Raw genomic sequence first — 14659 nt, forward strand, 5'->3', positions numbered from 1 at the left:
AACGACAAAGAGGATAGGGGACGATCGATTCTCCATACAAATATAGTCCTCATTTTCCTCCCCTTATAGTTATTTTGTACACAATTTAATGTACAGTCGCCATCAGATATATCGGAACGGCCAAGGTGTTCACAATATCTGAACACGAACTCTAACGCTTTGACAATAGAGGCGTGTTCAGATATTTCTGAGCGCCTTGACCGCTCCGATATATCTGATGGCGACTGTACATATTATAATCATAGCTATGCCCAACCGTAAGATTTTCTTTCGTATTTTACTTTCTTATAAAAGTTAGCTGAAGCTTTGAAAAAATTGTATGAAACCTGTTTTTCGACCTGTTTAGCGTGGGTACTACTTAATAGCCCAAGCCAAACTTCTATGAAATTATGACGTATAAATAACACGTGCATTGCGTGGGCTATCAAAATCGCTGCAGACTTTTCTTGGTCTAATTCTAGCGATTTTGATCAAAGAGACTGATTGTGGCGTTTCTCGTTTATCGCTGCTGTCGCAATATTTATAATATTTATTTAAATAAAAAAGCGCAACACCTGTTTGTCCCAAGAATTATGTCAGCTGTCTCAGTTCTTTTGGCACGATTACTTGTTTACATATATGACCGTGAGATTGGTAAAATATAATAATAGAGGTAAAATATAAAATATAATAATAGAGAGGAAATGGGATTTCTCAATTCGTTATAAATTTTGGAACGCACCACGGTAAACGTTTGATAATATATATCGATAGAGAGAAAAGTCTGCAACGACTTTGATAGCATACGCAGTGCAAGTGTTATTTACACGTCATAATTTCATAGAAGTTTGACGTTCAAAATATCACTTGCACTGCGTACATTACGATACAAGTAGGAAAAGTAGGAAATTCGCAACGAGTGGCGATAAATTGAAACACGACCGAAGGCGAAGGGAGTGTTTTAAATCGACACGAGTTGCGAACTACCTTTACGCACGTGTATTGTACAACGTTTTACAGTACATAAGGCCCTTTAAAGGTGGATGGGCAGATTTGTATGGACACACTGCCCTATAAACCATAAGAATAAGCGACATACCATTGGTTTTTTTATATACCTACTCCATTTTTTGTATGGCAAGACTTGTCAAATCTCTGTTTAAAAAAAATTATGACACAAAAAAAAACATGAGAAAACGAATAAATAACTAAAATATCGTGACACCAAATCATGCACAATAACAAAACCTTAATGATCTGCGACACAGGAACTTAGTATCTAAAAAATCTATACAGCTATGTCTAAACTTACTTTTGGTGATAACTTTTGGGACACAGTTTTGGGACACAGATTTGGGACTATCTGCCATAGTAAAAGAAGTAGTATAGCATAGTAGAACTTAGAATAAGCTATCCAGTGACATATTGGTTGTCCTTATTGGTCATATAGGCCAATTTGCCCACCCTCCTTTTCGACATAGACACGTATTGTGATACTTACCGCACTAGGGCGGTAAAGTAGCACCATATGTACTGTAATAGTACATTTCGATGCTAGTGCGGAAGGTATGTCATTACTTCACGAGTACCGAGATATCTTGCCACGAGCCGCAGGCGAGTGGCAAGACTCGGGACGAGTGAAGAATGACATTTCCGCACGTGTATCGAACGACGTTTTTTAATACAGTTGCGAAAAAATAAGAAAAACATTGTTAATCGTACACTAAACAAAAGTGGTAACAGTGACAGCTCGGTTAGACGTCGTCTTTAAGTATATTATATCTATGGGCGTTTGGCAGCTATTCCGTTCCATTCAGTCAACTTATTAAGAACGGAATTTTCAATATTGAATATTAAAAAATAAACGTGTTATAATGATGAAGAGGTAAGTAATTAAATATGAAATATGTATTATTTTTCGTATTCTTACATTAACGGTAGGTTTTTATGCTGATTAGACGTTTAAAGGAAACTAATATTAACACTCATCAATAAGTAGTCGTGAATTGGAACAAGTATAAATTTAAAAAAATTGGAAAAGTAAAAAGCACTAGTTCGAGATAACCAACTTTCCGCACGCTAAACAGCTACCTAAAGTAGCACTTTTTGAGCAACTGTATTAAAAAAAAATTAAACACCGCTCTGGGTTTTCGGCGCGTCGGTGAGACCGCACTTTGTGTAATCTCCGGCCCGGCGCCCGGCGTGTGTTTACCTACACCACACGCGATAACGGCCAATCACTGACTGCTTCAAATTGACCGATAATTCACATAAACAACACGCTAACTGAAATTATTCAATACAGACACTCAAGGTCAAGCGCATAAGCGAGCTTTAGGCCAAGCGCGCACTTCGTTTTTAATTTTAGCGACACGACTTTCAAATTACATATTTTTTTGTCGTATATGTAAGTATGCGCACTGACATAAACACATACGTTGCATTTCTGCGTCAAAATTATCGGATGACAAAAAATCGTACTGCGTACTTGGCCTTACGAGTATACTGCCACTTACAAGGAAACAGTAAAGTTGTCCAGCTCCGATTTGATTTATTTTTAAAGTCAGACTAAGAAAAGTCTGCAGCGGATTTGATAGCCCACGCAGTACAAGTGTTATTTTAAACGTCAAACTTCTATGAAATCATGACGTACAAATAAAACTTGCACTGCGTGGGCTATCAAATCCGTTGCAGACTTTTCTTGCTCTGACTCTATATATGTTATAGAGTAGTCTAAAATAATAGACACGTATTTTTTTTAGCTGCCGAAACTCAACCTATTGGGAGAAATTTATAAGTACCGTAAAACGGGGTGAGTAGGTTTCGCGGGGAGAGCTGGATTATGAATGGGGAGAGAAGGTTTGAGAGGGGGGTTGAGAAGGGGTTTTAAGGCTACTGCTACAAAAATAATTTATTCCAATTTAAAATGGAGCTATAGTAATACGCATAATAAAAAAAAACGATCCAACAATCTTTCAAAATCACCTTTAATATGAAAACCCCTCTCACCCCAAATACGAGGCGCTACGGGGTGAGGTGGGTTTTCCTCTTTATCGTCAAAGTTATGAAATGGAACTACCCAAAATAAAATAAAAACTAAAATACACACGTCCGGAACACTTATTATACCACCAGTTTTCATATGTAAAAATAAAATGTTATCGAGGTTTGAATTTCAGTTTTGACCATACTACTCACCCCATTTTACGGTACCTCCCCATTAAGGTCAATTCGGTTGCATGCCTATCATTCACTGGTCGCCATTTGATCCGTTTCGAACATGACACCCTCAGTCCCATTCAGATTTAACAATGCGCTACGATTTTGATCTACTTTGATATGACTTTGAAAATCGCTAACTGGTGTAAGCACAATTAAGTGACAAAAAAAAATTGTGACGCACACTTTTATTGCTGACACTTCTCATTTGCATGTATATCGAGTACTGCTTGAGACCTTTGTAATGAGTCTAAACTCAATGTATTTCCATCATGGAGTTCCTTTGGCTACCTGCCGGCTGCATCATCAGATCACCTCCATTTTAGCATATTATTGCATTGTCACCGGAATTACGGTAGTAGGTACTCCAATTTTTAACTGAATCAGGTTCTTAGTTACAAGATTTGAAGTACTATAGAAAGAAAATATGCTTACAGTGAATCTAAACAAATATTAACCGTCAAAAATATTTTTTGCTACACACTTTTATTGCGGACTGTACTTTCTCTCTTTTGCATGTCTATCAAATGAGCTTTTTAAACTCAATGTGTTTATGTTTTTCCTTTGGCTGCCTTCTGATGACTGCGTCCGAGACAGACAGTATGCGAAATTTTAGCTCAATCATGACATGACCACCGGAAGTGGTTTAATAAGTTACAAGATTTCAAGCACCATACAAAGACATTCTTTTAGTGACGCAGTGAATCTGAATAAAAATGTGTTAAAATCAAGTTATTGTGCGTGAGACGCGCGCCAATCAGCAAGACGATCGTCAAGTTCTTATTAAATCTTATGATAACAAAACCGGTTCAAAACCATAACAAATTTTTCAATTAGGTTCGACCTCGTGTATATCATTTTGTGGTCGCAAAGACACTATAGCCCAGTGGCGGCGCGTCCATAAAAGCCGATTCCCACCGGCTTGCCTAGTTTTGAACGATTGAGCAGAGTTGTAAAGGAAATAGTAAGCCATATTAGCCCCGGCTTGCCTACTGATATGTTTGACGCGCCGCCACTGCTATAGCCACCTGTCTCTGAGACTGTATAAACAAGAGCTTTTGCGTCGAAATCGATGACATTTAAATAATTTAAACTAGTATAGTCAGTGGCGGATTTCCCATAAGGCACAGTAGGCCCGGGCCTAGGGCGGCAAAATATTAGGGGCGGCAAATTGTGACAAAAAATTCGCTGATGATAACAAAAAAATAACTCAAAATTAGGCCAAGCAACGAATTCTTAAAAAAAGGTACCTGTAGAGGGAAATGCTTGAAACACAATTTTTGACTTCGTACCTAACTTTATTTGGACTACCTCTAGGAGGTGAACATATCAAAAGTCCCCGGCCGTAGCCTTTGAGCCGGGGGGGAGAGGGGTTTGAAGGTCACATTTTTCGGTTTTTCGCTTATATCTCGAAAACTATGCGTTCTAATGACATGATCATTATACAAATGAAAGCTGGTTAAATTTGCTACAAGCTACAAGTTTTTTGATATCTTGAGGGCCCTCCACACTTGTGCGCGAATCGCGGAGCGAAGCCGCGAACGCGAGTGTGGCGTCGATTTCGCAGATTGTTGACGCCTTCGCGCCTTGTTCCCCGTTTTTAGGGTTCCGTACCTCAAAAGGAAAAAACGGAACCATTATAGAATCACTCGTGCGTCTGGCTGTCCGTCTGTCACAGCCTATTTTCTCCGAAACTACTGGACCAATTAAGTTGAAATTTGGCACACAATATGTTGGTTTGAGACCCAAAGATGGACGCGTAACGTAAATAAATGAATTTTAAATATGGAGGCTATATTTGGGGGGTAAATGAGAAAATGTAAAATTAAAGTTTTTCAAACTATATCGTGTTACCTATCAAACAAAAGAGCTCATTGTAAGAATCTCAAATATATATTTTTTATAATTTTAGGATAAATAGTTTAGCAGTTATTCAAGAAAATAGGCAAAAAATGACCATTCCCCTCCCCCCCTTATCTCCGAAACTCTGGGTCTAAATACCTACTAATTTGACCTTTAAACTTCTCAGGAATTCGCTGGAGGTCAAAAGAAGGAAAAAAAATTATATGATTATAGGTATAGCAAAAAAATATTTTTCTTGTTTCTTATTTAGATTTTTTGAATGTTTTTGTAGGTAAGTACATTAAAAGTAAATATAAATGAAATCTATGTGTTAGCATGTAAGGTTTATCTGTTAATGCTAATATTACATTATAAATAAATAAATAAATGAAATGAAATGAAATAAATAAATAAAAAAGTCAATGCTATTGGTAAAACTGTCACTTAAAATGAATAGGTAAGTATTTGCTTATTTTTTTCGCAAAACCTATGTTCCCATGATCATATCACAAGGACGTGTAGTTTCTGAGATATAATAAGCGAAAAACCGAAAAATGTGACCTTCAAACCAAACTCCCCTACCCCCGCTCAAGGGGACTTTTGATATGTTCACCTCCTAAAGAGTCCAAATAAAGTTACTAAGTTAAAAATGTGTCCCAAGCATTTCCCTCTATACTTTTTCGTTGCCTGACCTAAATGTAGTCAATATGATGGGTGATGCTGAGAAAGGGGCGGCTATAAGGCCTGGGGCCTAGGGCGGCAAAGACTGCAAATCCGCCACTGAGTATAGTTCATACGGTCGACGACTTCTTTGCCTTATTGTACATATATGGAGAAGGACCACTTACTTACATTGCAGACTTAGGACCCGATTCGGATTTTGAAATAGACATCTATTAGATATCTTTTATACATCACCAAGATACGACAACGATATGTTTAAGATCTAACCTGTCAAATTAGACATTTGCGCGATTCTGGAGATACTCTTGAACGATTTCCACGGATATGACTTAGAGATCCAATTCACATCTAATAATAGATATCTTACTCTATCTAACGTAAAAGTGACATTGGTTGCCCGAATTGCGTTGCAAAAGAGAACTAGTTGATATCTAAACTATAACGTATCTAAAATGGATCCAGTACGTGTCGTCTCATGTGAATATCTTGAAGTTCGAATACGGCAGAATGTATTATTGAGACTGCAGTAAGTTCTGGGTTGTGGTATATTTACTCGTAATAAGCGCCACTTGGTTACCATGGTTACGAGGTTCCTACGATTTAACACTGGGTTAACGGTTTAACCGCCTTACCCCGGGTGAGAGGGATGGTGTTAGTAGGCCGAAGGTTTTTAACTTTTTACCCTGTAGGAATCTTAACGAAATTTAGATTTTTGTTTTCGCGGTCTACCCTCAGGTTCAAAATGTAGATATAACAAAAATAATCGGTCACTCTAATATCGCTCATAAGACACATATAGTTCGTTTTTTAGCAATAGAAAAAAAGGTAAGCGATCTTGACATGTCTTTTAATTGAAAAAACGCTTTTTAAAAATCTGTATATATTACTTATGAAAGCAGAAGAATATAAATGATAGTATTATGAATGAAATACAGATAGACAGACAGACACACTTTCGCCTTTATAATATTAGTATGGATTTGAGGTGATTTGTGGGACTAGCATACGGCAAACGTGTTTGTCCTAGGCTCATTCTAATTCTAATTCTATAAGTAAGAATTTTCAAATGTGTGTGCATGTGTGTGTGTGTAGGTCAGACGAGGGTAAGCTAATTATACCTAGCTCAACCGTCACACTGGCGGGGATTTGCAAAGAATGTAAATGCACCCGTAATTCGTAAACAGCTAAAATCATTTAGGAATACATAGTAAGTTAGGCTTTTTTCGAACTGGCCATGTTAAATGAAGTGAGACGAGCCGCGGAGGCCACTTTTTGAATACATTTTGCATTTGACACCGGACATTGTCTCGTTTTGTGACTGATGAAGATTTTAGTGTCATGCTTTAACTGTTTCTACATAATGTATCCTTTAGCCGCCCAGACATCAACATCAAACCTTGCCAAAGTAATTGTAATTTATATTTGTCAAAATAAAGATTCAAATTATGTAGAACGGAACGGGAAACTAGCGTGACGGCGCGATTCGGGAAATGAATTCGAGATTCACTAGATATGAAATAGTAAAGATATGTGACGTTCCACGGCAAAAGGTACCTTATGGCGGCTGGCCCTTACGTCACATAGTGCCGCAATCGCGTAAACGCCAAGTGAATCTCTAATTCATTTCCTGAATCGCGCCGTGAGTACCGTGCTCGGGCCGAGGCATCCGCCGTGTTATTTTCTATGACGGCTGTTCGGTCATCACGTGGTGCTTTGCATAGGAAACGAAGCATCGGAAGCTCCAATCCAGCCCCAGACCGGTCCAGCGTGAGTCATCCTGTAATGGTACCTATTACTTACTCATTTTACGAAGGTCGAGGAGATCGTAAAGTATGTACGAGTCAAGTCCGGATTCATCCTGAGGGTCGTGAAGTTGGAATCTCGACACAGTGTGAATTTTAATTCTTTTGTGCTGAGCGTTCCGACTGAACATTTAGCGACCTTCACCAAGGAGGAGTTTTGGCCGAAGGGTGTCAAGTTCCGGCGGTTCCGCGGCCGGCTCCCTGACACTGCGGGGTTGCGAACTGCATCGCAGCCATAATTGTGTTTTTAGTTTTAAGATATATTTTGTATTAATATGTATGCTAGTTTTAAGGTATTTATCTATGGGCCAATAGTTGCCTGAAAATAAATGTTTTCATTCATTCATTTTAATTTCCTGAATAGAAACTGCCCTGACCTAACATCCCGGATGTCCACGCGCGCGTCACGCGCTAAAATTATAGAAAACGGAAAGAATCATTTAATTTAACACTCCCGAAATAAAACAAACTCGTGGGCAGTGTCCAAGCTCAATATAATTAAAACGCATTATCAAAGTGTCTGTGTGTGCATGGGTGCGCGAGTGTGTGTGTAAACAAATAGAAGTGCAATCTGATAGCGATGCGGAGGCCTATTCCGAATTCCGATAGTTATTTCTTGTTATAAACGGTTATGGATATAATCAGTCGACCAACAGTGCATGATATTCATTCATTGAGTGAGTGAGCATGAAAGAAATCGCTTCTTAGTGATAAGACCGCCTGTTACCTAGCTTGTAACTGTTTTTCATGTGTATTTAACTGCATTTAATAAAGAATATTTACTTACATTTCTTGTTGAAGAAATCTTCTTTGGAAAAATGACTTCCATCAAAATCTATGATTTGGCTGAAGGTGACAGTCCATTTCCAACGACAGCTGCATTACTTACTGTTCATTTTAATATGGAAATTGACAATAACAGCGACGCGTTCAGTACCGGTAGTGCAGCTGTGGTTAGAAATGGAATGTTACCATAATACCAAAAGGATTCCTTAGTTAGTCAGTGTGTGAGTCGCTTGAGCGTTGCAAATAATAATGTGTTCGTGACATTCGTGATGTAACTTGTTTTGCTCGTCGCCGGCGCAAATACACACGTTTGATCTAATTATGAAGAGTGCAGTAAGTGTGTTTAAAATATGTCTGACAAGGACGGTAAAAATCTTATGTCAACAAATATTTTATTATTGATAAACATTTCTTACGTAGCTTTTCTCACGTTATTTGTAAAAGAAAATATATTTAAGTAGACTCGACCGGGATAGCAGACATGGAAGAGACAATCTTACACCTGAGGGTACCGAAGACCGGGCAAAGTGGAGAAGATTGGGCAGGAAAGCGGACCCTGACCCTAGGTCGGGAAAATGCTAGGTTGAAGAAGAAGAGGAGACTTGACCGGGATATGGACCGTGATTCCCTTTTGTATTGTTTTCGACCTCCCAACATCTATCTTCAGTTAACCGTGAACAAGATGCATGTACTCGTAACTGTGTCGTAATATCGGAAGCTTGAAAACAATACCGACCGTCTAAAGCAACATCTAACGCGGCCTTAAAATATTAATTCCGAATTCAACATTAACAGTACCGTGAGTAGGTTTCGCGGGGAGAGTTGGGTTATGAATGGGGAGAGAAGGTTTGAGAGGGGGGTGAGAAGCGATTTTAGAGCTACTGCTACAAAAATAATGTATTCCAATTTAAAATGGGGCTATAGTAATACGCATAATAAAAAAAAAATCGATCCAACAATCTTCCAAAATCACCTTTGTATGAAAAACCCTCTCACCCCAAATACGAGGCACTACGGGATGAGGTGGGTTTTCCTCTTTATCGTCAAAGTTATGAAATGGAACTACCCAAAATAAATTACAAACTAAAATACAAACGTCTGAACCACTTATTATATCCACCATTCAGTTTTCACATGAAAAAATAAAATTTTATCGAGGTTTGAAAGTCAAATTTCACTCAACTCACCCCATTTTACGGTAGTACAATACAATAGCTCCAAAGTTCACTGCGCAAATGTTTGCCTGCGCATCTCATTTCATAGCCTTTAAATTGATCAATTGAACGTTTAATATCTACACGTCAGATTCTAAATATTGATTAATGGTTGCAATTAGACTAAATATTAGACTAATAATTTACAACACTACAAGTACAAAGATGAGCTTTGCTTCAATGTGTTAGACACTTTTGGGCAAAGACATATGTAACTTCGTCTAAGATGAATTAAGTCTAAGAAAAAAACGTGCCTCGGAAATAAAAAAAAGTCATTCTCGGATAGATGGCGCACACACCTTTAGCCTATGCTCGGCTAGATGGCATGACGACATCGTTTCATATTTAAGAGCCAACAGGAGTGGTCATTTCTCCATACAAACGTACTCCTCGTTTTGATTGTCTTGATTGTCACTGTGACAAGGTCCGAAATGGGTCATAAATTAATACTTTCGACCGTAAGTACCTACAATATTACTACTATTTAAATTAGCCATGTAAGTATCTATTTTTTGGTAGTTATAAGCCCTTTCGATGATGGGCGTTGCATGTGATGCTATCCATGTAAGTAGACTATAAGGTAGAGCATTGTAAAAACATTATTTAAACAAAGTGTGCTACTATTTTATTCTAGTTGATGGAACAGAATAAATAGCAACAAGAAATAGTTGACACAAAAGAAACGGTTGTAACTTTTTGTGAGGTCGTGGCATTGAAATATTATATTTATTAGTAGTACCGTAAAATGGGGTGAGTTGGGTGAAATTTGACTTTCAAACCTCGATAAAATTTTATTTTTACATGTGAAAACTGAATGGTGTATATTATAATAAGTGGTTCTGACGTTTGTATTTTAGTTTGTATTTTATTTTGGGTTTTTCCATTTCATAACTTTGACGATAAAGAGGGAAACCCACCTCACCCCGTAGTGCCTCGTATTTGGGGTGAGAGGGTTTTTCATACAAAGGTGATTTTGGAAGATTGTTGGATCGATATTTTTTTTATTATGCGTATTACTATAGCCCCATTTTAAATTGGAATACATTATTTTTGTAGCAGTAGCCTTAAAATCCCTTCTCACCCCCCTCTCAAACCTTCTCTCCCCATTCATAACCTAACTCTCCCCGTGAAACCTACTCACCCCGTTTTACGGTAACGTATAGAACCGGCACAGATAACTTGCATTTTGCGCCATGAGTTGCTGGCGTTTTGACAACAAACCACAGAAGCGGCACAGTGTAAAAAGTAACAGTGAACCGACGCCTTTGATGTTTGGGTAAATGCCGACACTGCACATGAACACAGTATTGTCAGATTTTTACACAACTGCCTAAAACTTAGGGGCCCTACTGATTAACAGTCCGCCGGACGGTATTGGCCTGTCAATTAGAACAAAATTTTGACAGTTCCGTACCACTGACAGGCCGATACCGTCCGGCGGACTGTTAATCAGTGGGCCCCTTTACACTTGACTTACTATAAGACATGCTAGCACTGTAAGTGGTACCGAGCTATACTAACAATGGCGAAGTATGCAGCTCGGGTGCGCACGACCCCCTCCTCGCCCCTTGGACCCCACACGATTGCCCTGTCTAATAGACATTTTTTTATAGACTGCGTAAGCGGAGCGGGAACCTCGCGAATTGCGACTATTTCTTTGTTTAGTATGGCTTCTCTATACTAATAACATAGACTAGGAATCCTCTAGACCGAGTTCAGAGCAAATATTTCATGCAACCGGTGATGCCAAAAATGCGGGGGTGCGCGGGACGAGACGGGAGGCGGGGCGGGGTGAGCGAAGTCCCGTGCCGTGATTGGTCCGTTCAAAGACACGGACGTTACACAAACGGCGCGATTCGAACTTTAAGATATCGCGCCGTTAGACATTCACTAGATATGAAATAGTAAAGATATGTGACGTTCCACGGCAAAAGGTACCTTATGGCGGCTGGCGCTTACGCTTATTATTAACGCCGCTACAATATTCAGTCGGGGCAATGGTACCCTTTGCCGTGGAACGTCACATATCTTTACTATTTCTTATCTAGTGCATCTCTAATTCATTTCTCGAATCGCGCCGAAAGACACTTTCGACTCGAACATGGAGTAAAATTACCGCTCGCGTGGCAGACGGGTAGCGCGACTATGCTCAGTCTGGAGGATGTTTTGTCTATGACTAATAATAACTCAATGGTCCATATAAACGAGTAACGAGGAGCGTGTCTTTGAATTGATATATATTATTTATATAATTAGTTATATTGCCTACTGTAAATACCTACTGTAATTACTGTCGGCGTGATTGACGGCCATTTAGACTGTGAGATATATTTTCCAACTCTGGCGCCTTCCTAGTGCGTAATCCGACAAAAACGCCACTTTTTCTAGCACGTTCTCGTATACATTAATTGTTTTACTTATGTATAATAATCAGACATCGTAAATTTTATAGCATTTTCGGTGCAGCGGAGTGGTGTTAACGGGATTGGTATAAACAATTAATTACGTTAATAAATATTAACCTTATTTTACCATTTCAGTTGCAATTAACTATAAGTACCAATTCCGTTAACACCACTCCACTGCACCGTAAATGCTATAAAATTTACGATGTCTGAATAACAAACTGTCTGATAATAACCTGTTACTAATATGCACTATGTGTGTTTAATGATTTGTAGGTGCGCCTTATTGATGCTTCATATTTATCATATCAATTGTAAGTACAGTCAAGGAATTTAAATTCCGACCCATTTCGTACTTTGTCACAGTGACAACCGTATGAGGTCTCTAGCGGCTTTCATATTGATTGTCACTGTGACAAAGTACGAAATGGGTCGGAATTTAAATTCCTTGACTGTACCTACTCGTATCTATTTATCTACTATCGTTTTTATAATGCTATAATTGTTTTGTTTTGATAACCTAAGCTATGTTTGTATTCAATGAATGGCTAATGAATGACGCTTGTTTATACAAGAGGCAAAACGCGATCAGGCAAATCGATGGTCCTACACCCGCAACAGCAGAAAGATTGTAAGTGCGTTGCCGGCATTTAGCATGGGAGTATCTACGCTCTTTTCTTGCTTTTTAATACCGCATGCGACAGTTTCATTTCACAGTTTAACTGTGCTAGGCTGAAAGTTTCTGGTGAAGCTACAGATGAGGACTGCCAAGTGCCATCAATTTAAGTGGTACGAATACGAAAATGTTCTGACGTGCTGTGAATATGAAATGATTCGTATCTAGTTTGGACTTACCGTGGCAGAATTTTCTGCAAATTCCGTTTCTCTCAAATAGTACTACACTTCACTGTATCCATGTAACACTAGTATTCTTTTCCATATAAGTAAATATTGTTCCACACGATTTACAATTCACTTAAATTCACAAGTATCGTTGGATATGCATAACGAGTCAATGTATTCCACCTTTTGTTACACAACACGATTTCTACAGTTCACTATTATTATCAGTTCACTGTTATTATTTGTTTATATGTATAATATTCTCGGTTGACAAGCTATTTATCACTCAGGGTCACATAGATTGCTAATTATCTCGCTGTCTGTTCCCACGAGAGAGCTGTAATAGAAATTCAAAGAAATTCACTTTTGTTGTTTATATTCCACGTGATTCTTTATGTGATTATTAACATCAATTTATTATCAGATTTTATAAATTATTATCCGGTAAGGGTGATTTTCACGAAAATTTAAGAGCCTTAAAACCGCTACCTCTGACTTCACTCCACATATTTACTTTAATAACTGAATAAAGTTATTTAAGTTCCAAATAAATTGTCAGACTATTTAAATTTGAATTTTATCTGGGTTAATTAAATACAGTTTTCCACTTTAAGCTACACTTTGCGAGTTAAATGTGTGGTAAATATTGAATAATTTTAACTACATGATCAATTCTAAAAGCGCGATATGGCTAAGTTTAATCCAATCAACAAGTTTTCCCATGGTAAAAAATATTCAGCATAACATGACCTACACCTCGTAAAGTACGATTAAACGTAAAAACCGGAGCAGACCGCATAGGTACCGTTCATTGCCGCCACTTTACGAGCACGACTACAAATTTAATAGTTGTTTACTGCGTGACTCACGACGACTACGACACGTCCACGCGCGCGCAGCTCCGACAAATACTGGCACTACTGGCTGGCACGAAACAAATGTGTCGCAATCGCGAGATTGTACGATTGTGCGCATCTCGCGACCCTAGGTTAAGTTAATTTCCACATTTCCTTTGATCTTCGGTTTGATGTTAAAGTCTAAGGGCCCGTTCGGATTTTGAAATAGACATCTTTTAGACATCACCAAGATACGATAACGATATGTTTAAGATCTAACCTTTCAAATTTGACATTTGCGTTATTCTGGGGATACTCTTGAACGATTTCCACAGGATATGACTTAGAGATCCAATTCACATCTAATAGATATCTTACTCTATCTAACGTAAAAGTGTCCTGACGTAAGAGTGAGTGAAGTAACGAAATAGTGAACTAGTTGATATCTAAATTATAACGTATCTAGAATGGATCTAGTACGTGTCGTTGTCGACGCTGACGTCAAGCATTTGCCAGTTCAGGACTTAACATATATAACAAGATGAGCCCATAAACTCGGAACATAAAATCGGATTTAGATCCAGTCTTGCAAAGTTTAAATGCTGCTCCGGGTCTAAACTGGCTGTACTTCCGTTTCTCTCAAATAGTACTACACTTCACTGTATCCATGTAACACTAGTATTCTTTTCCATATAAGTAAATATTGTTCCACACGATTTACAATTCCTATTCAAATATCCTCTTTCATAGCAGCAGACACCTCGGCGTAGGATCGAGGACCCGAAGCGTCCCACAGGTGTGTGCTTCATAGTTGGAGCTTAACTAGGTACCTATAGTCGGTTTTTTTAGCATTAGAAAGAACTTCGCAGAAGTAAGCTTGTGGTTCCAAATCCAGCACTTTTAGCGGTAATAATTTGAAGTAAATTATATGTATTGACCATGCTACATTAGATAATTCAATAATTACTAACAATTAAAGAGCCTGATAAAAACTGCACGCTTGCTTCTGTGGAGTTCTTTCTAATGCTAAAAAAAAAACTAACTTATAA

General features: G+C 38.3%; 1 protein-coding gene across 3 annotated transcripts in view; it reads right to left on the reverse strand.

The window, feature by feature from the left end:
- Nucleotides 1-13674, reverse strand: part of LOC134664038 (uncharacterized) — a 39523-nt gene extending 25849 nt beyond the window's left edge. Inside the window, exons 1-2 of one of the 3 annotated variants that reach the window (XM_063520601.1) lie at nucleotides 13580-13674; nucleotides 12787-13111 (exon numbers count right to left, since the gene is read on the reverse strand). The gene's annotated coding sequence lies outside the window, so the exon portion shown is untranslated. Of the gene's footprint in view, nucleotides 1-12786 lie in introns of all 3 variants that reach the window. The other 2 variants (XR_010098195.1, XM_063520602.1) reach the window with 2 other exon arrangements.
- Between the last annotated feature and the right edge of the window lie 985 nt (nucleotides 13675-14659).

This window comes from Cydia fagiglandana, chromosome 4 (assembly GCF_963556715.1).
Source record: "Cydia fagiglandana chromosome 4, ilCydFagi1.1, whole genome shotgun sequence".
Taxonomy (NCBI): Eukaryota; Metazoa; Arthropoda; class Insecta; order Lepidoptera; family Tortricidae; genus Cydia; species Cydia fagiglandana.